Source organism: Pelophylax lessonae (assembly GCF_965119305.1).
Source record: "Pelophylax lessonae genome assembly, chromosome: 3".
In the NCBI taxonomy this organism is placed as follows: Eukaryota; Metazoa; Chordata; class Amphibia; order Anura; family Ranidae; genus Pelophylax; species Pelophylax lessonae.
The window spans coordinates 673,809,479-673,834,048 of NC_138770.1; positions in this window are offsets into that span (position 1 = coordinate 673,809,479).

Sequence of the window (24,570 nt, forward strand, 5' to 3'; positions counted from 1 at the left end):
CTTGGCCCCCTCTCTATAGCCCTTTCTGTAAATCCCATCTTTTGCTTTACCTCTAACCCCCCACACCTACAAATCTCATCTTTCTTTCCTTCTTTCTCTCCTTTGCCCCCTCCCTATAGCCCTCACCAACCCCCACACCTACAAATCTCATCTTTCTTTCTTGCTTTCTTTTTCTTTCTTGTTTTCCTGCCTTCAGGAACAGCCCCAGTTAAGCACCATCAAATATTTCTAAGACCAAGAGGACCCAAAAATAGTGGCCCCAAATCTCAAAAAGCTTTTTTAGGGAAAACTCAGAAGAAGAAAACTCAGCCGACATAATGGATATAACAAGGGAGCACACTATTATAAATCTTTCTAAACATAAACTCACTCTTGAGCAAACGGAGGTCCTAAAACTAGGGCTCTCTTTTTGCCCAAATAGAACTACTGACAGGTTTGAAACCATAAAGGATATCAACCTTTTCGCCAGGAAATTACTTTTAAGAGTCATGTATAGTAAGAAGCCAATAGAAGAACCACAGACAAACTTTACCGCAGCTGAATTTAGAGCTATCCGAGACCTCAACTTACTGTTGGAGGAGGGTGGACTGGAGGATTGGACAGATGAGGAAACCACAATAGACAGTGAGGAGGAGGAACAGGAAAGTGACCCCTCTGGGGAAGTATCCCTCAAAAGTTTCAAGAAAAAATCGAGTGCATTTCCACCCTTGAACACCAACCCGACAATCGCCCTTTTTGTGCGAGAAATTACTAAGGAAATAAATCTACTAAAAGATCAGGGAGTTACACAAAATCTAACAAAACCTCAAAAGAAGGCCCTGAAGGAGCTCCAAGACAATGAGAATATCACAATTAAGCCCTCGGATAAAGGGGGCAATGTGGTCCTAATGGACAATGACCAGTATAAACAGATGTGTTTAAACATTCTAAACAACAAAAAATGTTACAAGAAGATACTACCGGTCATGCTGGAAACCTTCAAAGAAGACTTTTATAAGAAACTGGACAGAGCTCTAAACAAAGGTATTATTACTGAGTCCCTGTGGACATACATGAGGACTAAACACCCTAGAACGCCTACCCTATATGCTTTGCCAAAGATACATAAAAACAAGGATAATCCACCAGGGCGACCAATTGTATCCGGGAATGGTAATCTTACAGAGACAACAAGTAAGATTATCGATGCATACTTAAGACCACTTGTGACCAGACTCCCATCACATCTTAAAGACACAGTGTCACGGAACCATGAACCAGACGTACAACAACAGATAAGTGAAAATAAGAAGGCTTTATTGAAAATCAAGCTGTAAAGCAAAAGTCCAAACGGATGGCGAAACCGAGGCAGAGTCCTTGCGAAGCCAGAGGTCAGGAACCAGGGGGGTAGTCAGACCAAGCCAGGATCAGGAACCAGCAGGGTAGTCAGACGAAGCCAGGATCAGGAACCAGCAGGGTAGTCAGACGAAGCCAGGATCAGGAACCAGCAGGGTAGTCAGACGAAGCCAGGATCAGGAACCAGAAGCAGCAGCAGTCTTAGAAGCATGTGAACACAGGAGGACCAAGCAAGGAACTGAAGCCACAGACCTCCTATATATATGAGCTAGGCATCCAGCTCCTCCCAGTGGGAAGGAGGAGCCGCAGGGTGGGAGGCTACAAGAAACCCAGAAACCAAGATGGCCGCCAGCACATGTCAAACGAAGGAGAACAGCAAGAAGGTAAGACCATGACAGTACCTCCCCCTCAAGGGCCCCTCCTCCGCGGAGTAAAGAACGGTTTCTGAGGGAAGCGTGCGTGAAAGGCTCGGAGCAAGGCAGGAGCATGGACATCTGCGGAGGGAACCCAGGAACGCTCCTCTGGACCATAACCACGCCAATGAACCAAAAACTGCACCCGACCGCGGACCAGGCGTGAGTCCAGGATATTGCTCACCTCATACTCCTCACGATTGCCCACTTGGACCGGACAAGGCCGAGGAACCGAGGAAGTGAAACGATTACACACCAGTGGCTTCAACAGGGAAACATGAAACACGTTGGAGATCCGCATGCCAGGAGGAAGCGCAAGGGCATAGGCTACCGGGTTTACCCTGCGAAGCACTCGGAAGGGACCAACAAAGCGAGGCGCCAGCTTGGGAGTGGGCACTCGAAGGTTGAGGTTGCGGGTGGACAACCATACACGGTCTCCGGCCTGGTAAGAAGGAGCAGGCGCTCGTCTGCGATCAGCCTGGAGTCTCTGGCGCTGCGCAGAGACCTCAAGGGACTTCTGGATCTGTACCCAAGAAGCACGTAGGACGGAAAGGTGATCCTCCACAGCCGGAATATCCTGGGAAGAGAATACCTCCGGTAACACGGCAGGTTGGAACCCATAATTGGCCATGAAGGGAGACGTCCCAGAGGAAGAGTTCACCGCCGTGTTCCTGGCAAACTCAGCCCAAGGCAGGAGGTCAACCCAATTGTCTTGGTGATCGGAGACATAGCAACGAAGGAATTGCTCCAAGGCCTGATTGGATCGTTCTGCGGCCCCATTGGACTGAGGGTGGTAGGCCGAGGAGAAGGAGAGATGAATCCCCAACTGGGAGCAAAAGGCACGCCAGAACCTGGACACAAACTGACTCCCCCGATCCGACACAATCTCCTTGGGCAAACCGTGCAACCGGAAGACCTCCCTGGCAAAAATCGTGGCCAACTCCTGTGCAGAGGGTAACTTCTTGAGAGGAACACAGTGGCACATTTTGGAAAATCGATCCACAATCATGAGAATGACCGTATGGCCTCGGGAAGCAGGGAGGTCCACAATGAAATCCATCCCCAGGTGTGACCATGGGCGCTCCCCGGTGGCTATGGGTTGCAGAAGGCCCAACGGAAGGTGCCGAGGGGACTTACTCTGGGCACAAACGGAGCATGCCGCTACATATGCGGCGATGTCGGAACGTAGGGAAGGCCACCAGAACAGACGTGAAACAGCCCAGGACAGCTGATTCTTTCCAGGATGCCCCGCGGTTTTGGAGTTATGGTAGGTTCGCAACAACCGAGTGCGCAACTCCTCAGGCACAAAACATCTGCCGTTGGGTCTCCCAGAGGGAGCACCAGATTGAGCCGCCAAAATCTGCTCACCCAGGGGAGAGGTCAGGCTGGTGCGAATGGAGGCCAGGATCTGATTCGGAGGTATGACCGAAGTCGGAATCGACTCCTCCCTGGACAGGTCGGGGTACTGCCGTGATAAGGCATCCGCCCTGATGTTCTTGGAACCGGGTAGGTAGGAGACCACGTAATTAAAACGTGACAAGAACAGAGCCCATCTGGCCTGACGTGGTGTCAATCTCTTGGCCTCAGAAAGGTAGGTCAGATTCTTGTGGTCCGTCAGGATGAGGACCGGAACCACCGAACCCTCGAGCAAGTGCCTCCATTCTTTAAGGGCCTGCACGATGGCCAATAACTCCCTGTCACCAATCTGATAGTTGCACTCCGCGGAAGACAGTTTCCGGGAGTAAAACCCACAAGGAAGCAGAGGACCCTCTGGTGTTCTACGCTGAGACAGAAGGGCGCCTACTCCCGTTTCAGACGCGTCCACCTCGAGGACAAAGGGCAACCCAGGGTTGGGATGCGACAGAATCGGAGCCGACACAAAGGCGGACTTTAGAGCCTCAAAAGCTCGGATGGCCTCGAGCGGCCAGACCTGGGAATTACTGCCCTTCCTGGTCAGATCCGTGAGAGGCTTGGCTAGCATGGAAAAGTCCCTGATGAACTTCCGATAATAATTGGCGAAGCCCAAAAAGCGCTGCAGGGAGCGAAGACCACTGGGCTGGGGCCACTGTAAGACAGCCGAAACCTTCTCAGGATCCATGGAGAACCCCTCAGCGGAAATGATGTAACCTAAGAAGGTTACCTGGGATCGGTGAAATTCGCATTTCTCAAGCTTACCGAACAGCTTGTTCTCTCGTAACCGTTGCAACACTCGTCTGACATCCAGAATGTGGGTCTCCATGGATTCAGAATATACCAAGATGTCATCCAAATAGACCACCACACACTGCTGCAACAGGTCACGGAAAACATTGTTAATGAATTCCTGAAAGACTGCGGGCGCATTGCACAACCCAAAGGGCATAACCAAGGATTCATAATGACCGGTCCTGGTGTTAAACGCGGTCTTCCACTCATCGCCCGCCTTGATCCTTACAAGGTTATATGCCGCCCTCAGGTCGAGTTTGGTAAAGACCGTGGCCCCTTTAAGGCGATCGAACAGCTCGGAAATCAAGGGTATCGGGTAAGCGTTCTTGATCGTGATGCGATTGAGACCCCTGTAATCGATGCAAGGCCTCAACTCACCGCCCCTCTTCTTCACAAAGAAAAATCCAGCCCCTGCCGGGGACGAGGATTTGCGAATGTGTCCACGTGAAAGCGCCTCCTTCACGTACTCCTCCATGGCCTCATTCTCCACTACCGACAGTGGATAGACCTTGCCACGAGGAGGAACGGCACCAGGTTGTAACTCGATGGCACAATCGTATGGGCGGTGCGGAGGTAGGGCAACCGCGCGCACCTTATCGAATACATCCCGGTACTCCTCGTATTCAGGAGGCAACAGAGAGTCCGAGGAAGTACACAGCAACTTGACAGGCCCATGGATGCAACTAGCCCCACACTGCAGTGACCACGAGAGGATCTCGGCCGATCTCCAATCGAAAGTCGGATTATGCTTCTGGAGCCAGGGGTACCCCAAGACCACCGAGTAGTGTGGAGACGAAATAACCTGGAAGCAGACCGACTCTCTGTGAACGGCACCAATGGCTATCCCCACTGGAAGGGTCTCATGAGTCACTTGTGGCGGCAGAAGGGGTCTGCCGTCTATCGCCTCAAGAGCCAGTGGAGAACCTCGGGCCTGCAGAGGAATGGAATTGGCGGCAGCAAACACACTATCAATGAACAAACCACCAGCACCAGAGTCCACCAACGCCTGGGTCGTCACAGAGCCCCCGACCCAGGAGAGGACAACAGTGATCAGTGGTTTGTCAACACGGGAAACCGGGGACGAGGAGACTCCACCCAAGATCTGCCCCCGACAGGATCTCAGGTGCGAGCGTTTCCCGGACGGTTCGGACATGCCAACCGAAAATGCCCACCGAGACCACAGTACATGCATCGACCCTCGCGTCTTCGGAGTACCCTCTCCCCCTTGGACAGGCGAGCAAAGCCCAGCTGCATGGGTTCACCCCCAGCCAAGTCATCCCCAGGAGGCGTGGGAGGAGAGGGAGGCACGGGTGGGACAGCAAAGGTAGGCGCCAATCTGTTAGGAGGCCTCCGCAGACTCTCCTTAAAGGAAGGTCTCTCCCTGAGTCTGGTGTCAATCAAAATCAAGAAAGAAATAAGAGACTCGAGCTCCACTGGTAGGTCCTTAGCTGCAACCTCATCCTTCAAGGCATCCGAGAGACCATGAGAGAAAGCAGCGACCAGAGCCTCATTATTCCAGCCCACCTCTGCTGTCAGGGTACGAAACTCAATGGCGTATTCAGCTACGGATCGTGAACCCTGTCTGATGGACATAAGGAGCTTCGCAGCAGAGGCAGCACGAGCCGGGACACATCGAATACCCTCCGAAGAGAAGCAACAAAACCGGAAAACTCGGCAACCACCGGATTGTTGTTCTCCCATAAAGGGCTGGCCCAGGCCAAGGCCTTGTCCGAGAGCAGCGAAATTAAGAAGCCCACCTTTGATCTCTCAGTAGGAAAGGCATGTGGCAGCAACTCGAAATAAATGCCCACCTGGTTAAGGAAACCTCGGCACTGAGTTGGCTCTCCCCCAAAGCGCTGTGGAAGGGGGGCAGAACCGGTCATACCCCGAAACACCGCAGGCGCAACAACGGGTGTCGGTGTAGACTCTGGCGCAACAACCGGAGCGGCAGTAGGAGCGGGCCCAGGAGCGACAACCGACCCATCGGCAACGGGAGCGAAATGAGCCGTGCGTTCAAGCAGGGTTTGCAACGCCACGGCGAACCGACCCAACAGGTGATCCTGCTGATCAAGTCTGGCAACCAGCGTGGGTAGCGAGGATGGCCCTGTACCGTCAGAATTCATGGCTTGGTCCTAATGTCACGGAACCATGAACCAGACGTACAACAACAGATAAGTGAAAATAAGAAGGCTTTATTGAAAATCAAGCTGTAAAGCAAAAGTCCAAACGGATGGCGAAACCGAGGCAGAGTCCTTGCGAAGCCAGAGGTCAGGAACCAGGGGGGTAGTCAGACCAAGCCAGGATCAGGAACCAGCAGGGTAGTCAGACGAAGCCAGGATCAGGAACCAGCAGGGTAGTCAGACGAAGCCAGGATCAGGAACCAGCAGGGTAGTCAGACGAAGCCAGGATCAGGAACCAGAAGCAGCAGCAGTCTTAGAAGCATGTGAACACAGGAGGACCAAGCAAGGAACTGAAGCCACAGACCTCCTATATATATGAGCTAGGCATCCAGCTCCTCCCAGTGGGAAGGAGGAGCCGCAGGGTGGGAGGCTACAAGAAACCCAGAAACCAAGATGGCCGCCAGCACATGTCAAACGAAGGAGAACAGCAAGAAGGTAAGACCATGACACACAGTCCACCTACTTCAGATACTCGAGGATTTAACAGTACCAGAAGAGGCCTTCCTGATTACCATCGATGTGGAAGCCCTTTATAATAATATCCCCCACAAAAAAGGCATTGAGAAACCCTCAAACAACAGAGTGAACGAGACCAAAACTTCAACGGATTCATTGTGATGATGCTAGAATATATTTTAAATCATAATGTATTTACTTTTGATGGTACCTATTACCTACAAACGTGCGGTGTCGCGATGGGAACGAGTTGCGCACCATCATATGCAAACATCTACTTGGGGGCCTGGGAATCAGATTTTCTAGCCGAGGAAAATAATAACGTTTTTGTAGACCATATACTACTATGGCAGCGCTTTCTGGATGATATTTTTATCATTTGGACAGGCCCAGAAAACCTAATTAGAGAATGCTTGGAAGCAATGAACAACAACACCTACAATATGTATTTTACACTCAATTACGACAAGAGAAAGATTGCGTTCTTGGACACCTGGATTTTAAAAGAGGAGAATGGAGAAATTAAAACAACCCTTTACCGAAAGGAAACAGCAGGAAATTCAATCCTGCACGCCACAAGTTTCCACCCAACACCTCTAAAAAAAGCTATACCATATAGCCAATTCCTACGACTAAGGAGAAACTGCAGAGAGGAGGCTGACTTCCAAAAAGAAGCCGACCTCCTGACAGGCAGACTTCTGGAAAGAGGATACACTAGAAGTACTCTAAGGAAAGCTTTTAACAAAGCTAAAAAACAACGAAGACATGAACTCCTATTCAAAACTAAAAAAGTGGATGAAATTAAGGAACAAGGAGAAAAAAGCCGTATTATCCTACGATTCACAAATGAACACTACAAAATTAAAAAAATACTTCAAAAGCATTGGACAATATTAAGTGAAGACCCCACAGTAAAACCATTCGTCTCCGACAGCCCACTTGTCACCTATAGAAAGGCCGGCTCCCTAAAACAAGATCTAATACATAGTGAATTTAAAGAAAAACGGAAAGACCCCTGTAAGGACAAGGGCACATACCCTTGCGGCACTTGCGCACAGTGTAGTGTCATTAAAAAATGCACTGACACTATCCTCCCAAATGGTGAACACTTTAGACCACGGCACTATGTCAATTGTAGAACGAGGGGGGTCGTTTACCTTATGAGGTGCGAATGTGGGTCTTTTTACGTCGGTAAGACGAAACAAGAGATGGGTAAGAGGATCAACAAACATATCCAAAGTATGACCATATGCAATTTCCATCTACCACTTGGCAGACATGTTAAAAACATACACAACAATAAAATGCCAAAAGTAACGTTTATTGCCCTTGAGAGAATGCATATACCTCAACGTGGGGGCGATTGGAACAAAAAACTTTTGCAAATGGAGATGCGATGGATCAGACGTCTCAATGCTACAAAATATCCAGGACTTAATGAAACAGAAAGTTTCAGACCATTCTTGGAAGGTTTTGCCTCTGGCAAAACAGACTAATAAAATAAATATGGTAATATCTATTACCAGTGATCAAAATACATTAAAATGTCCTTTTTTCCTGCCCAAATCAATCCCCCCCCCCTCCTTTTGGTGTACCAGACCTGTTAATGCTTACCAAACATCCCCCCTTGGGGATATCCTTCTGGGCATCATATATTTTTACTGCTGTTAAAATTAATTCAAGAATATTATATATATGTATAACGACTATATTTTTGTACTATTCTTTCTTTATTTTTCGTATTGATATGATGGAAAATGTTTTATGTATATTGATATGTACATCCTGCTTCATTAGCAAACCATCCTGTACTTTCTCCAAACCTGCACCTGGCACGGTAAACCCCTTCCACCTCCAGTGACAGGGGTACTACTGAGACGGGAAGGGGGTTTACAAGATCTCCCCCCGCACCTGCCGATCACGGCAGGCTGCCTCCCAGATCTCGTCATCCCGTGTCGGCGGCCAAACTGTCAGGACCGGCTCGTACTGCGCGCGCATCACCCAGGCGCATGCGCAGTACGGGGCCCCGAGTCACTGACGGAAAAAGCCGATCAAGCGCGGCGCCTTCGGCGCATGCGCGAGCGGCTTTATAAGGCCGGGGAGCCGGCGTCCCTCCTCACTTCCCTCCTGCAGAGGGAACAGGACGGACGTGGAGCTGCATGCTGCGAAGGACCTTTATTTCTCTTTCAGACCTTCCCCAAAATGTAAGTGTTCACCCTTTACTCCTTGAAGTCACCAAATAAAAGATTCTTTACTCACCAACCATTACTGTTCAAAATCACTTCATGGACACAAACCATGGTACTTTTCAGAACGGGGTAACAGCTCATCCCTTGAGTGAAGCAGCGGAGAGATACATCCCCCTCATCTCCACCCAAACTCTGCAATTGTAAGTGTTTGGATTTGGACATCTATATGTATACAATTATACAACTATGGATTTGGGAGATGGCCCTATTTATACATATACATACATGTATTATTTCAGGATCTTTTAAGACACCATTGGAACCTTGATTAGAGATTCATGAACACCTCTTAATTTGGAGGTGAGTGTAATAATGGTAATAGTTACCCCTATTTCAATATATTATACACACCACTCCCATTAAACAATATATGATATATCCTTCCAGACTGCGGTACCTTACGACTCCTTGCTGCAGTTTTGGAGGATGCAGAGAGAACTTCTTTGAATTTCTTTGGTTTGCAGAAACAGGATTGAAAACAAGTATGTACTTTTTAGCACCTTGATATATTTATAATTATGCATATTTCCAAAGGAAATATTAAAATACCATTATTTATACTTTTCAGCTGGGTGACAGAAACCTTTGAAAAAGGCTGACATAGCCGAAACGCGTCAGAGAATTATGGATGAAACTCTGTTTAATTGTTCCTGAACTTTTGGGACGCACAGAGACAAGAATCCATATTGACTGTCACAATTTATCACAATTGTCACGGATTCACTTTAGAATCCTCTCTTTCTACTCTTATCACATTGGGCCTATACCTAACACTAATGCTCACATCTTGAGATGCAATACTACCTCTTTTTGTTTTCTACAAGATTGTAAATAAATTTAAACTTCTTCATTTTTTATTTTTTTATATTTTTCTTTATTTCCTTTTGTATTTAATGCTACTTGCCCACAAAGTCCCATTACCTTGGCGTGAGACACCAAAAAAAACCCTTGCTGTTTTCCTGCCTTCTTTCTTTCTTTCTCTGTCATTCTCTTTCTCTCCTCGGCCCCCTCTCTTTTGCCCTTTCTTTACATCCCCCACCCATAAATCTGAGCTCTCTCTCTTTCCTTCTTTTTTTTTCTTTCTTTCTTTCTCTGTCTCTCTCTTTATCTCCTTGGCCCCCTCCCTATAGCCCTTTCTATAAATCTCACTCTCTTTCTTTTTTTCTCTCAATCTTTCACTCTTTCTTTATCTGTTGTTCTCTTTCTTTCCTTGGCCCTCTCTCTATAGATGAAATTTATAGAGGGGGGGGGGGGAGGGGAAGAAAGGGATAATATTTATAGAATGAGAGATTCAAATTTATTGATAAATTCTGTCCTGCAGCAGAAAGCAGCTGTGAAAAACAGGCATAATTATCATTCTTTTCTCTCATTCTATTAATCTCATCTCTTTCTTCCCATCTCCCTCCGTCCGTCTATAAATCTTGTCTCTATTTTTTCTCTCCATTTTACTTTTTCCTTCTGTCTTTTGTTCTCTTTCTGACTTTCTTTCTCTCATTGGCTCCTTCTGTATAAATCTCATCTCTATCTCTTTCTCTATTTTTTATGTAATTTCTCTCCTCCACCCCCCCCCCACACACACACACACCCATAAATATCATCTCTCTCTTTCTTTCTTTCTTTCTTTCTTTCTTTCTTTCTTTCTTTCTTTCTTTCTTTCTTTCTTTCTTTCTTTCTTTCTTTCTTTCTTTCTTTCTTTCTTTCTTTCTTTCTTTCTCAATTTCTTTGTCTCTCTCTGGCCCCCTCTCTATAGCCCTTTCTATAAATCTCTTTCTTTCTTTCACCCTCTCTATAGCCCTTTCTGTAAATCTCATCTCTCTCTTTCCCTCTCACCCCCCACACCTACAAATGTCTTTCTTTCTTTCTTTCTTTCTTTCTTTCTTTCTTTCTTTCTTTCTTTCTTTCTTTCTTTCTTTCTTTCTTTCTTTCTTTCTTTCTTTCTTATAAATCTCATCTCTATCTCTTTCTCTATTTGTCTCTTTTTCTTTCTCTCTTTCTTTTTCTCTCTTTTTCTCTTTTCCCCCCTCTCTATAAACCTACCGTATATACTCGAGTATAAGCGACCCGAATATAAGCAGAGGCACCTAATTTTACCATAAAAAACTGGGAAAAGTTATTGACTCAAGTATAAGCCTAGGGTGGGAAATACAGCAGCTACCGGACCCAACTGGACCACCACGAGACCCAAAACAGGGGCTGCAGGCATGGTGCAGGGGCTGCGGACATGGTCTAGTAGATGCAGGGCTGTGGGCATGGTACAGGAGAAGGTACAGGCATGGCACAGGAGATGGTTCAGGCATGGCACAGATATGGCACAGATGGTACAGGCATGGCACGGATATGGTACAGGCATGGCACAGATATGGTACAGGCATGGCACAGATGGTACAGGCATGGCACAGGAGATGGTTCAGGCATGGCACAGATATGGCACAGATGGCACAGGCATGGCACAGATATGGCACTGATGGTACAGGTGATGCAGTGCTGCGGGCATGGTACAGGAGTCTCACTTACCTTTACATGCAGTGCTGTGGAGAAGTGACTCTTACCTTTCCTCCTTACATTTAAAAATGACACCGCCCGGTGCCAACACATCTCTGCGCATGCGTCGTCTGCCCGGGAATAGCTGAATGTGTACGGGCTTTCCCGAGCGGTGCCACTGACCGGGGAAAAGGTAGGTGAGACCGTAACTCGAGTATAAGCCGAGGGGGGCTTTTTCAGCATGAAGAAACATGCTGAAATACTTGGCTTATGCTCGAGTATATACGGTAATTTTTCTCTTGGGCTCTCCCCCCTTAATCTCATTAAATCTGATCTCTCTCTTACTCTGCGCCCCCCCCCCCCCCATAAATTTCTTATGCTCCGTTTCTTTCTCCTTGGCCCCCTTTCTTTAAATTGCATCTCTCTTTCCCTCCCCCCCCCCCCCCCCACCCCAACAAATCTCAGCTCTCTCTCTTTATCTCATTCTCTCTGTTTCTTTATTTATTTCTCTCTCTCTTCTTTTTGTCGTATTTCTCTTTCTCTCCTTGGCCCCCTCTCTATAGCCCTTTCTCTAAGCCCATGTTCACATTGGTCCAATTTGACATGCATGTCAAATCTGAGCCAATTGCCGGCAATGGCACCGTCCGAATCCATGTGACGCCGACTTTGTGGTGCCGCACCGATTCCCAAAAGTAGTTTCTGTACTACTTTTGGAGATTTTGGGGGGCGAATTCCATAGACATCTGTGCAGGAACACGTACAGATATCTGTGAAATCCCCCCCAAAGTCGGACTGAAATGCTGGCCTGAAATCGTGCAAGTTCAACTAAACCCGCACAATTTCAAAAGGGCCTCAGTGTGGTGAACCTGGGCTAAATCTCATCTCTTTCTGACCCCCCCCCCCCCTCTATAAATCTCATCTCTTTCTTCCTCTCCCCCTCCCCCCTCTATAAATCTCATCTCTTTCTTCCCCTCCCCCCCCTCTATAAATCTCATATCTTTCTTCCTCTCCCCCTCCCCCCCTCTATAAATCTCATCTCTTTCTTCCCCTTCCCCCCTCTATAAATCTCATCTCTTTCTCCTACCTCCATAAATCTCATCTTTTTCTTCCCCTTCCCCTCTATAAATCTCATCTCTTTCTTCCCCTCCCCCCCTCTATAAATCTCATCTCTTTCTTTCCCGCCCCCCCCCCCCTATAAATCTCATCTCTTTCTCCCCCCTCCATAAATCTCATCTCTTTCTTCCCCTTCCCCCCTCTATAAATCTCATCTCTTTCTTCCCCTTCCCCCTCTATAAATCTCATCTCTTTCTTCCCCTTCCCCCCTCTATAGATCTCTTCTCTCCCCCCCCCCCCCCTCCATAAATCTCATCTCTTTCTTCCCCTTCCCCCCTCTATAAATCTCATCTCTTTCTTCCCCTCCCCCCCTCTATAAATCTCATCTTTCTTTCTTTCTCTCTAAAGCCCTTTCTCTTTCTTCCTTTACATAGCGGCAGGTTGTATAATAATTTAACCCCCTTAGTGGTATCCCCGAGCGTGACTCGGGGTGGATTTTCTATGCTAAGATCGGTATCCCCGAGTCACGCTCGGGGGGGATGTGCAGAGCGTGCAGTGGTGTCTCTTACCTTCTCCTGGCGATCCAGCGATGATCTCCCATTGCTGTGATCGCCAGCTGAGATCCCCGCTGCTCGTCCGTGGGTCTGATGACTTCCTGGTTCCGTTCCCTGCAGCAGCAATGGTGCATGGGAGCGGAACTAGGGAGGGAAATTCAAATGTTGCACAAAACACACACGCATAACATTTATATTATATATATACACACATATAGGTATATATATATATATATATATATATATATATATATACATACATACATACATACATACATACATATATATATATATATATATATTTATACATACATATATATATGTGTATATATGTGTTTATATATATATATATATATATATATATATATATATATATATATATATATTCACATATATATATATATATATATATATATATATATATACACATATATACACACATATAATATATATATATATATATATATATATATATATATATATATATATATATATATATAAAATATATACCGCATGAATTATAATCTAATCAATAATATAATTTTATTATATAATATATATATATATATATATATATTATATTATATATTATATATATATATATGTATATATATATATATATTATATTATATATTATATAATAAAATTATATTATTGATTAGATTATAATTCATGCGTTTGTGTTTCAAATTTATCACATCTGGGATGTCTACTAGAGTCTTGTTTTGGTCAGGTTTAAGTCAGTAATTACTAAGAATTGTAGGCCTATAATACATAACGCCAAATTTCCATGCAAAAAATTGTACCGCTTTTGGTACAGAATTCCTGACATAATCATACCGCCAGGGAGGTTAAAGAATATCTCACTCCTTCTTGCCCCGCGTCCTCCTTTCATTGAAACGACATTTTTTTTGTTTGTGGATATTTAGATACATTTTCTGCCTTCAGTAAGAAGTAAAACAGATGTCCCTAATTTTCCATTCTCTGACACGCGGAGGATTATTAGGGTCATCAGTTTGGTAAATACACACAATTCCTCCATTGGCGTGACGTTAATATGGAGGCCATGCGTGTGGGCAGGTGATATTAGTGAATTACTGATAATTATGCTCATTTTTCACAGCTGCTCTCTGCTCCAGGACAGAATTTACCAATATATTCTATTCTCTCACTCCCCGCAACTTATTATATAAGAAAATAGCAATTTGCACAGCAGCCCCAGAGACCTCCAATACCACGGGAGAGGGAACGTCATCAATCGGATGGGGGAACCCAGAGATACGAGGGAACCAAAAGGGATACAATATGTCCTCATCAACTAAAAACAAAGTATTTGGTCACATAAGGTTAAATTATCACATTGTAAGACATAATGAAACAATTCTGAATTAGCTTTTTCTTTTGTGCAGCAGTTTCCTATAATCAGTAAGGAGATTGCCGTCTACGTAAATCTTATTCTTTATCGCTGAAGGCCGCATGGACTCGAGGGTTCATACACAATGCTGCAAACGATACTATAAATCTTTATAAACTGTGGAGGCGATGCGCTTTTAACATACTTGGTCATTAAACTTCACTTTTCTTTCATATCATTAAGATTATAAAGGTACAGTATCTCACAAAAGTGAGTACACCCCTCACATTTTTGTAAATATTTCATTCTATCTTTTCATGTGACAACACTGAAGAATCAACACTTTGCTACAATGTAAAGTAGTTAGTGTACAGCTTGTATAACAGTGTAAATTTGCTGTCCCCTCAAAATAACTCAACACACAGCCATTAATGTCTAAACCGCTGGCAACAAAAGTGAGTACACCCCTAAGTGAAAATGTCCAAATTGGGCCAAATTAGTCATTTTCCGTCCCCAGTGTCATGTGACTCGTTAGTGTTACAAGGTCTCAGGTGTGAATGGGGAGCAGGTGTGTTGAATTTGGTCCAAACAAAAAATGGTGCAATGCTCCTAGCTCCTATGGTGAGCCAGGGGTTGCTTGCAGGTGTCCTCTTAACCTCCCGCAATTTCCGAACTCTACTCGGTGCAATATGGCTCCTCAAATCCATGGGTTTCCTAAACACAACCTCAGGTCTCGTTGGAAGAGTGGCCCAACCCCAGAACGGGGTCCTGTCTCAGGATTTTACAGTTGCGTTGGAGCACTCGCTGTATATTGAATGCCTTGGTGCTATAGGTGGTGCAGAATCTGATTCCATCAATCCCTTCTTGTCTGTACCCACCACGTAGGCATTTGTTCTTAAAGGCTGTCCCTTTGGGTAATAGTTGTGTCCTACAGGTGTCACTATCCCCATATGCTAGCCAGTATTTCATGAAAGCTTCTTTAATTAAATACTCTTTGTAGCCTTTGTATGCTCTGAGGAAGAGGCTAAGCCTCGAAATGCGTAAGCCATTTCAAGCTACTGAGGACGGTATATGGTCCATTTCTGATGCTGACGGCAACACAGTATTGTGATATGCATTTACCAAGAACTCGTTTGTGAGTATTTTTATTTCTATATTTAATAAAGCCTTTTATGGAGAATAATACGTTAGGTGCGCCCTTGTGTTTGTCTTTTGATTACAGTGTTAAATTTGGTGTTATCGCTCTCACTCTCTCATACTGGTCACTGGAAGTTCAACATGGCACCTCATGGCAAAGAACTCTCTCAGGATCTGAAAAAAGAATTGTTGCTCTACATAATGATGGGCTAGGCTAAAAGAAGATTGCCAAGACCCTGAAATTGAGCTGCAGCACAGTAGCCAAGGCCATACAGTGGTTTAACAGGACAGGTTCCTCTCAGAACAGGCCTCGCCATGGTCGACCAAAGTAGTTGAGTGCACATGCTCAGCATCATATCATAGAGGTTGTCTTTGGGAAACAGACATATGAGTGCTGCCAGCATTGCTGCAGAGGTTGAAGGGGTGGGGGGAGGGGGGTCAGCCTGTCAGTGCTCAGACCATACGCCGCACACTGCATCAAATTGGTCTGCATGGCTGTCGTCCCAGAAGGAAGCCTCTTCCAAAGATGATGCACAGGAAAGCCTGCAAACAGTTTGCTGAAGACAGATGAGGGACATGGATTGCTGGAACCATGTCCTGTGGTCTGATGAGACCTAGATAAACTTATTGGGTTCAGATGCTGTCAAGCGTGTGTGATGGAAACCAGGTGAGGAGTACAAAGATAAGTGTGTCTTGCCTACAGTCAAGCATGGTGGTGGGAGTGTCATGGCCTGGGGCTGCATGAGTGCTGCTGGAACTGGGGAGCTACAGTTTATTTAGGAAACCATGGATGACAACATGTACTGTGACATACTGAAGCAGAGCATGATCCCCTCCCTTCAGAGACTGGGCAGCAGAGCAGTATTCCAACATGATAACGACCCCAAACCCACCTCCAAGATGGCCACTGCCCTGTTAAAGAAGCTGAGGGTAAAGGTGATGGACTGGCCAAGCATGTCTGCAAACCTAAACCCTATTGAGCATCTGTGGGGCATCCTCAAACAGAAGGTGGAGGAGCGCAAGGTCTCTAACATTCACCAGCTCTGTGATGTCATGCAGGAGTGGAAGAGGACTCCAGTGGCAACCTGTGAAGCTCTGGTGAACTCCATGCCCAAAAGGATTAAGGCAGTGCTGGAAAATAATGGTGGCCACACAAAATATTGACACTTTGGGCCCAATTTGGACATTGTCACTTAGGGGTGTACTCACTTTTGTTGCCAGCGGTTTAGACATTAATGGCTGTGTGTTGAGTTATTTTGAGGGGACAGCAAATTTACACTGTTATACAAGCTGTACTCTCACTACTTTACATTGCAGCAAAGTGTCATTTCTTCAGTGTTGTCACATGCAAAGATAGAATAAAATATTTACAAACATGTGAGGGGTGTACTCACTTTTGTGAGATACTGTATATATAATCAAGAATTGACCAAGCCTCCATTTTTACACCTGTGTTTCCTACAGAGACGTAGAGGGTCTTTTATTTTGGACGCAATGACTACTCCGTAACTCTTTACTATCGCCTCGCTGATTATTCATGCTCTTCCTATCCTTCTACTGTATAGCCAACACATCACTCTCCTCTCAGGTACCTCTGATCAAGTAATGCTCCCGTGTCATCAAGGGAGGTCCAAAATAATAGTAAGCTGTCTTCTGCAAATATAAAATGCCAAATCGCTAAATGAAGTGCTGGCTATCCAACGTGTTTCACCTAAATAAAGGCTTCCTTAGGGGAGGTTGTCACAAACCTGGCTGTGGAGCTCAAGATGATGGGAGCACCCCTAGAAGTGGAGAAAGGGACTGCTAGGGCAGGGGAAGGGTGCAGGTGCCAGAAAGCTGGATCAGCGAGCTTGAGCTTGGAAGTATTGATGTCAGATGACCCAAAGCAGGAAGTCAGGTCACAAGCCGAATTTGATAACAATGAGGCAAATAGGCACCAAATCGTGAACAGAGTCCTGGTCAGAAACAGACAAGGGTTGGCAACATCCTGGCAGTGAAGTACATAATCAGAAGGCAGAATCTTAGTCAAAGGTCCAAGCCGAAATCGATAACACATATGAGCAGCAGACATTCACAGACAAGGGCAATCCAGAGAAGAGTCAGACTGTCAGGACCTGGTTCACCTACTGGTGGTACTGTGGTTCCCTGGGAAGAAGTTTGTAATTCCAGTGTCCACCAGCGGGTGTCTCCCAGCAGTCAGCAGGTTCTAGTAATCAATCTCCACCTGGTGCCGGTTGTTGGGAGGGTACTTAACCCCTTCACACCTAAGGGTAAAACAAATCTAAATACCTAAGCACAATTTTGCAACTTTGACATGTGTTAGTATAACTGTAAATATCGTCACAACTACTTTGCGTATCCAGGTGAATTATACCTTGTTTTTTCTCAAGACAAATTGGGCTTTCTTTTGGTGGTAAATGGTAATGGATTGCTCTTGTTTTTTTGCTATTATCAAAGGAAAACTGGTGCAACATAGTAAATATATTTATTTATAAATAGTAAATTATTTAGCTGTATAACATACATATTAACATAATTTAACACCAAAGAACAACCCAAAATAAATTCCCCTGCTGCTGATGATTGCAGCAATACCACATATGTGTATTTTAGTTGTTTTTTGTACCCGTAGTACAGCCTTGAAAGAATGGCGCACATTTTGCATTTTTTTTTTTAATCTTGCCTTAAACACACTGACACTAACTGACACTGATACCAATTACATAGATTTTTTTTAAATTATACCCAAAATATGCTTACTGTGACCTTTGACCCTGACCTTGACCCTAACAATAACCCTGGCAACCTTGATCTTGTTATTTTTGTCTTTATTTTTTCTTTATTTTTTATTCGTTATTTTTATTTTTATTTTTTACACACTTAGTTTGTTTACAATTCCTCTGCTGCAGGAAGGGGATGATACAATGTATCTTTCTCTTCATTCAGAAGAGGAAGGGAACCCGGGGGTGGGCTCAAAGTGACTGATCACTGTGATAGCCAATCAGAGGAAACCAAAGCAATCAGGTGACCCAGAACCGATAGTCCCGGACAGTGGCGGCTGGTACTCCATGGGTCGGGGGGACGGCAGACGGACCGCACCATACTCCCCCGGACCACACCAGCTCCAGCCCGCACACCTAACCCCCCCCCCCCGGTCACCGGCTCACTCACCCTGGGAAGGCAGCGGTGGCTTCCCCCTCAGTCTCCTCCGTGGGCTTCCCCTGAATCTCCTCCCTTCTCCTCCTCCTTGGCCAATAGCATGGCTTCTCCTTTTGGCCAATTGGGAAACGGGTCTCAGGACACGCTTCCTGATTGGCCAGGAGGAGAATCAGTGTGGCAATAGCGAATATTCATTCGCTATTGTCACACAACCGGGCGGGCTCTGGGCGCAGTGCTCTGCGCCCCAAGCCCACCCTTTTGTGAAGCATATTAGAGCCTCTGGCTCTAATCACGTGCTTAAAAAAAAAAAAAAATCCCCTATTGGAATCCATGCGTCCGGCGCCTGCATGTCACCATGTATAAATACATAAGGGGGGGTATGATGACCATATATAAAAACATAAGGGGGGATATGATCGCCATGTACAAATACTTAAGGGGGGGGGATATGATTACCATGTATAAATACATAAGGGGGGATATGATCACAATGTATAAATACAGAAGGGGGGGATATGATCTCCATGTATAAATACATAAGGGGGGATATGATCACCATGTATAAATACATAAGGGGGGATATGATCACCATGTATAAATACATAAGGGGGGATATGATCACCATGTATAAATACATAAGGGGGGGGGGGGTATGATCACCATGTATAAATACTTAAGGGGGGGTATGATTACCATGTATAAATACATAAGGGGAGAAATGATCACCATGTATAAATACTTAAGGGGGGGGGGGGGTATGATTACCATGTATAAATACATAAGGGGGGATATGATCACCATGTATAAATACTTAAGGGGGGGGGGTATTATTACCATGTATAAATACATAAGGGGGGATATGATGACCATGTATAAATACATAAGGGGGATATGATCTCCATGTATAAATACATAAGGGGGATATGATCTCCATGTATAAATACATAAGGGGGATATGATCTCCATGTATAAATACATAAGGGGGGATATGATCACCATGTATAAATACATAAGGGGGATATGATCACCATGTATAAATTCATAAGGGGGATATGATCACCATGTATAAATACATAAGGGGGGATATGATCACCATGTATAAATACATAAGGGGGGGATATGATCACCATGTATAAATACATAAAGGGGGGGGGTATGATTACCATGTATAAATACATAAGGGGGGATATGATCACCATGTATAAATACTTAAGGGGGGGGGGATATGATCACCATGTATAAATACATAAGGGGGATATGATCACCATGTATAAATACATAAGGTGGGATATGATCACCATGTATAAATACTTAAGGGGGGTATTATTACCATGTATAAATACATAAGGGGGGATATGATGACCATGTATAAATACATAAGGGGGATATGATCTCCATGATCGCCCTGTAGAATAAAAATATGGCAGTTACAACTGTTTATGTCGCACAATATTTGCACAACTTTTTATAAAATCAATGTATTCAGAAAAAAAAAATAAACTGAAATTAATTTTAATGCAAACACACAATTTATTCAGTAACTTGTGTGCAAAAAAATAAAACTAGAACCAATTTCCCTTTTTCATAACGTGGATGTCTATATGCATCAAAAGAATACAATTCATCTCTTCCCCTAGTAAAAGCAGCACACAGTACACACAAACACTGGCTAGGCACACAGTTAACCCCTTTGATCGCCCCTGATGTTTAACCCCTCCCCAGCCAGTGTCGTTAGTACAGTGACAGTGCATATTTTTTAGCACTGATCGCTGTATTAGTGTCACTGGTTCCCAAAAATAGCCAAAGTGTCAGTTAGTGTCCAACTGCAAGTCACAATATCACAGTCCAGCTATAAGTTGCTGATTGCCGCCAGGGCAGCCATTAAAAAAGTTGGAGCCCCTTACACAGCTTTAGGCCTGTCCCCCCCCCCCCCCCAGGGGCCTGACAAACCAACATTCCCCCGGGCCCGCCTACTGGTCGTCCCACCAAATACGCCCACTGGCCATCCCAGTGCTTCAGTGCACCCACTTTTATTTTAACACTCTTACAACTTAAAGAGGTTCTAAAGGCTGAAGGTTTTTTTTATCTTAATGCACTCGAGTCTCGCCCAATCACATTACTAACCTAGCAGCAGGCTCCGCCTCAGCAGGGTAGGAAGTGGAGCGAGTGTTGGATCATGGATCACCTGTGGGGGGGGGGGGGAATCAGTGTCCCGACTTCAGTGGCTTGTGTGCAGGGCTGCAGGTAGTGCTTCTCTGTTGCAGGAGGTGCTGGTAAACGTTTAATTTCATTATACTGCTGTTGTGGGGGGTGCAGGCTGGGCCCCTTGGTATGCTGGGGTCCCTTACAAGTGTATTGGCTGTACCCCCCTGATGGCGGCCCTGATTGCAGCAATTACTAGTATAAAAACATGTACATACATTGGCGAAAAAAATTATTTGATCCACTGCAAAGAAATTAAGGGTCTATAATTTTTATCATAGGTGTATTTTAAATGATAGAGACAGAATGTCAACCAAAAATGCAGAAAAAACGCATGATACAAATGTTATAAATTGAGTTGCAGTTCAGTGAGTAAAATAAGTATTTGATCCCCAAGCAAAACATAGTTACATAGTAGGTGAGGTTGAATAAAGACAATAGTCCATCCAGTTCAACCTGTGTAGGTGTGTGTGGCCGTAATCATCTCACATACCCCTGAATGTTCTGATCCTTGAGATGTACGTCTAAGAGTCTTTTGAAAGCCACCATACTACCCGCAGAAACCACCTCTTGTGGTAGAGAATTCCACAATCTTGTGGAAAACATGACTTAGTAGTTGGTGGAGAAACCCTTGTTGGCAGGCACAGAGGTAAGACATTTCTTGTAGTTGGTGACCAGGTTTGCACACATCTCAGGAGGGATTTTTGTCCTCTTTTTACAGATCTTCTCTAAATCTCTAAGGTTTCTTCGCTGTCTTTTGGCAACTCGAAGTTTCAGCTCCCCCTATAAATTTTCTATAGGATTAAGGTCTGGTGACTGGCTGGGCCACTCCATGACCTTAATGTGCTTCTTCTTGAGCCACTCCTTTGTTGCCTTGGTGGTGTGTTTTGGGTTATTGCCATGCTTTAAGACCCATCCATGACCCATCTTCAGTGTTCTGGCTGAGGGAAGAAGGTTCTCATTCAAGATTTTACAATACATGGCCCCATCCATTGGCCCCTCAATGCGGCAAAGTCGGCCTGTATTTTAGCAGAGAGACATCCCCAAAGCATCATGTTTCCACCTCCGTGCTTTACTGTAGGGATGGAGTTCTTAGGGTCATAGTCAGCATTTTTCTTTTTCCAAACACTGCGAGTCCTCCTCCTCAAGAAGGCCCATGTACAGTCATGCCAATGAACAGCTACATGATTCAGAGAAGGATTGGGAGAAAGTTCTGTGGTCAGATGAGATCAGAATTGAGCTCTTTGACATTAACTCAACCCTGTTCTATAAAAGGGTCTATAAAATTATAGACACTTGATTTCTTTGTAAGTAACTTCCAAAATCTGCAGGGGATCAAATAATTATTTTCCCCACTGTAAACCAATCAATATACGCTTATTGGGATTTTTTCTTTTTACCAAAAATATGTAGCAGGATGCACATTGGCCTAAATTTATTGAAGAAATTAAATTTTTTTTCAATTTTTTTTTTATTGCATACGTTTTATAGCAGAAAGTAAAAAATAATTTTATTTTTTTCTAAATTGTCGGTCTTTTTTTTGTTTATAGGACAAACAATAAAAATGCAAAGGTGATCAAATACCACCAAAAGAAAGCTCTATTTGTGGGGGAAAAAAATGACATAAATTTTAAGCAAAAAGCTTCTTTAATTAAATACTCTTTGTAGCCTTTGTATGCTCTGAGGAAGAGGCTAAGCCTCGAAATGCGTAAGCCATTTCAAGCTACTGAGGACGGTATATGGTCCATTTCTGATGCTGACGGCAACACAGTATTGTGATATTACCATTTACCAAGAACTCGTTTGTGAGTATTTTTATTTCTATATTTAATAAAGCCTTTTATGGAGAATAATACGTTAGGTGCGCCCTTGTGTTTGTCTTTTGATTACAGTGTTAAATTTGGTGTTATCGCTCTCACTCTCTCATACTGGTCACTGGAAGTTCAACATGGCACCTCATGGCAAAGAACTCTCTCAGGATCTGAAAAAAGAATTGTTGCTCTACATAATGATGGGCTAGGCTAAAAGAAGATTGGCAAGACCCTGAAATTGAGCTGCAGCACAGTAGCCAAGGCCATACAGTGGTTTAACAGGACAGGTTCCTCTCAGAACAGGCCTCTCCATGGTCGACCAAAGAAGTTGAGTGCACATGCTCAGCATCATATCATAGAGGTTGTCTTTGGGAAACAGACATATGAGTGCTGCCAGCATTGCTGCAGAGGTTGAAGGGGTGGGGGGAGGGGGGTCAGCCTGTCAGTGCTCAGACCATACGCCGCACACTGCATCAAATTGGTCTGCATGGCTGTCGTCCCAGAAGGAAGCCTCTTCTAAAGATGATGCACAGGAAAGCCTGCAAACAGTTTGCTGAAGACAGATGAGGGACATGGATTGCTGGAACCATGTCCTGTGGTCTGATGAGACCTAGATAAACTTATTGGGTTCAGATGGTGTCAAGCGTGTGTGATGGCAACCAGGTGAGGAGTACAAAGATAAGTGTGTCTTGCCTACAGTCAAGCATGGTGGTGGGAGTGTCATGGCCTGGGGCTGCATGAGTGCTGCCGGCACTGGGGAGTTACAGTTTATTTAGGAAACCATGGATGACAACATGTACTGTGACATACTGAAGCAGAGCATGATCCCCTCCCTTCAGAGACTGGGCAGCAGAGCAGTATTCCAACATGATAACGACCCCAAACCCACCTCCAAGATGGCCACTGCCCTGCTAAAGAAGCTGAGGGTAAAGGTGATGGACTGGCCAAGCATGTCTCCAGACCTAAACCCTATTGAGCATCTGTGGGGCATCCTCAAACAGAAGGTGGAGGAGCGCAAGGTCTCTAACATTCACCAGCTCTGTGATGTCATGCAGGAGTGGAAGAGGACTCCAGTGGCAACCTGTGAAGCTCTGGTGAACTCCATGCCCAAAAGGATTAAGGCAGTGCTGGAAAATAATGGTGGCCACACAAAATATTGACACTTTGGGCCCAATTTGGACATTGTCACTTAGGGGTGTACTCACTTTTGTTGCCAGCGGTTTAGACATTAATGGCTGTGTGTTGAGTTATTTTTGAGGGGACAGCAAATTTACACTGTTATACAAGCTGTACACTCACTACTTTACATTGTAGCAAAGTGTCATTTCTTCAGTGTTGTCACAGGCATATAACATGTATAACATACATATTAACATAATTTAACACCAAAGAACAACCCAAAATAAATTCCCCTGCTGCTGATGATTGCAGCAATACCACATATGTGTATTTTAGTTGTTTTTTGTACCCGTAGAACAGCCTTGAAAGAATGGCGCACATTTTGCATTTTTTTTTTTAATCTTGCCTAAAACACACCGACACTAACTGACACTGATACCAATTACATAGATTTTTTTTAAATTATACCCAAAATATGCTTACTGGGACCTTTGACCCTGACCTTGACCCTAACAATAACCCTGGCAACCTTGATCTTGTTATTTTTGTCTTTATTTTTTCTTTATTTTTTATTCGTTATTTTTATTTTTATTTTTTACACACTTAGTTTGTTTACAATTCCTCTGCTGCAGGAAGGGGATGATACAATGTATCTTTCTCTTCATTCAGAAGAGGAAGGGAACCCGGGGGTGGGCTCAAAGTGACTGATCACTGTGATAGCCAATCAGAGGAAACCAAAGCAATCAGGTGACCCAGAACCGATAGTCCCGGACAGTGGTGGCTGGTACTCCATGGGTCGGGGGGACGGCAGACGGACCGCACCATACTCCCCCGGACCACACCAGCTCCCGCCCGCACACCT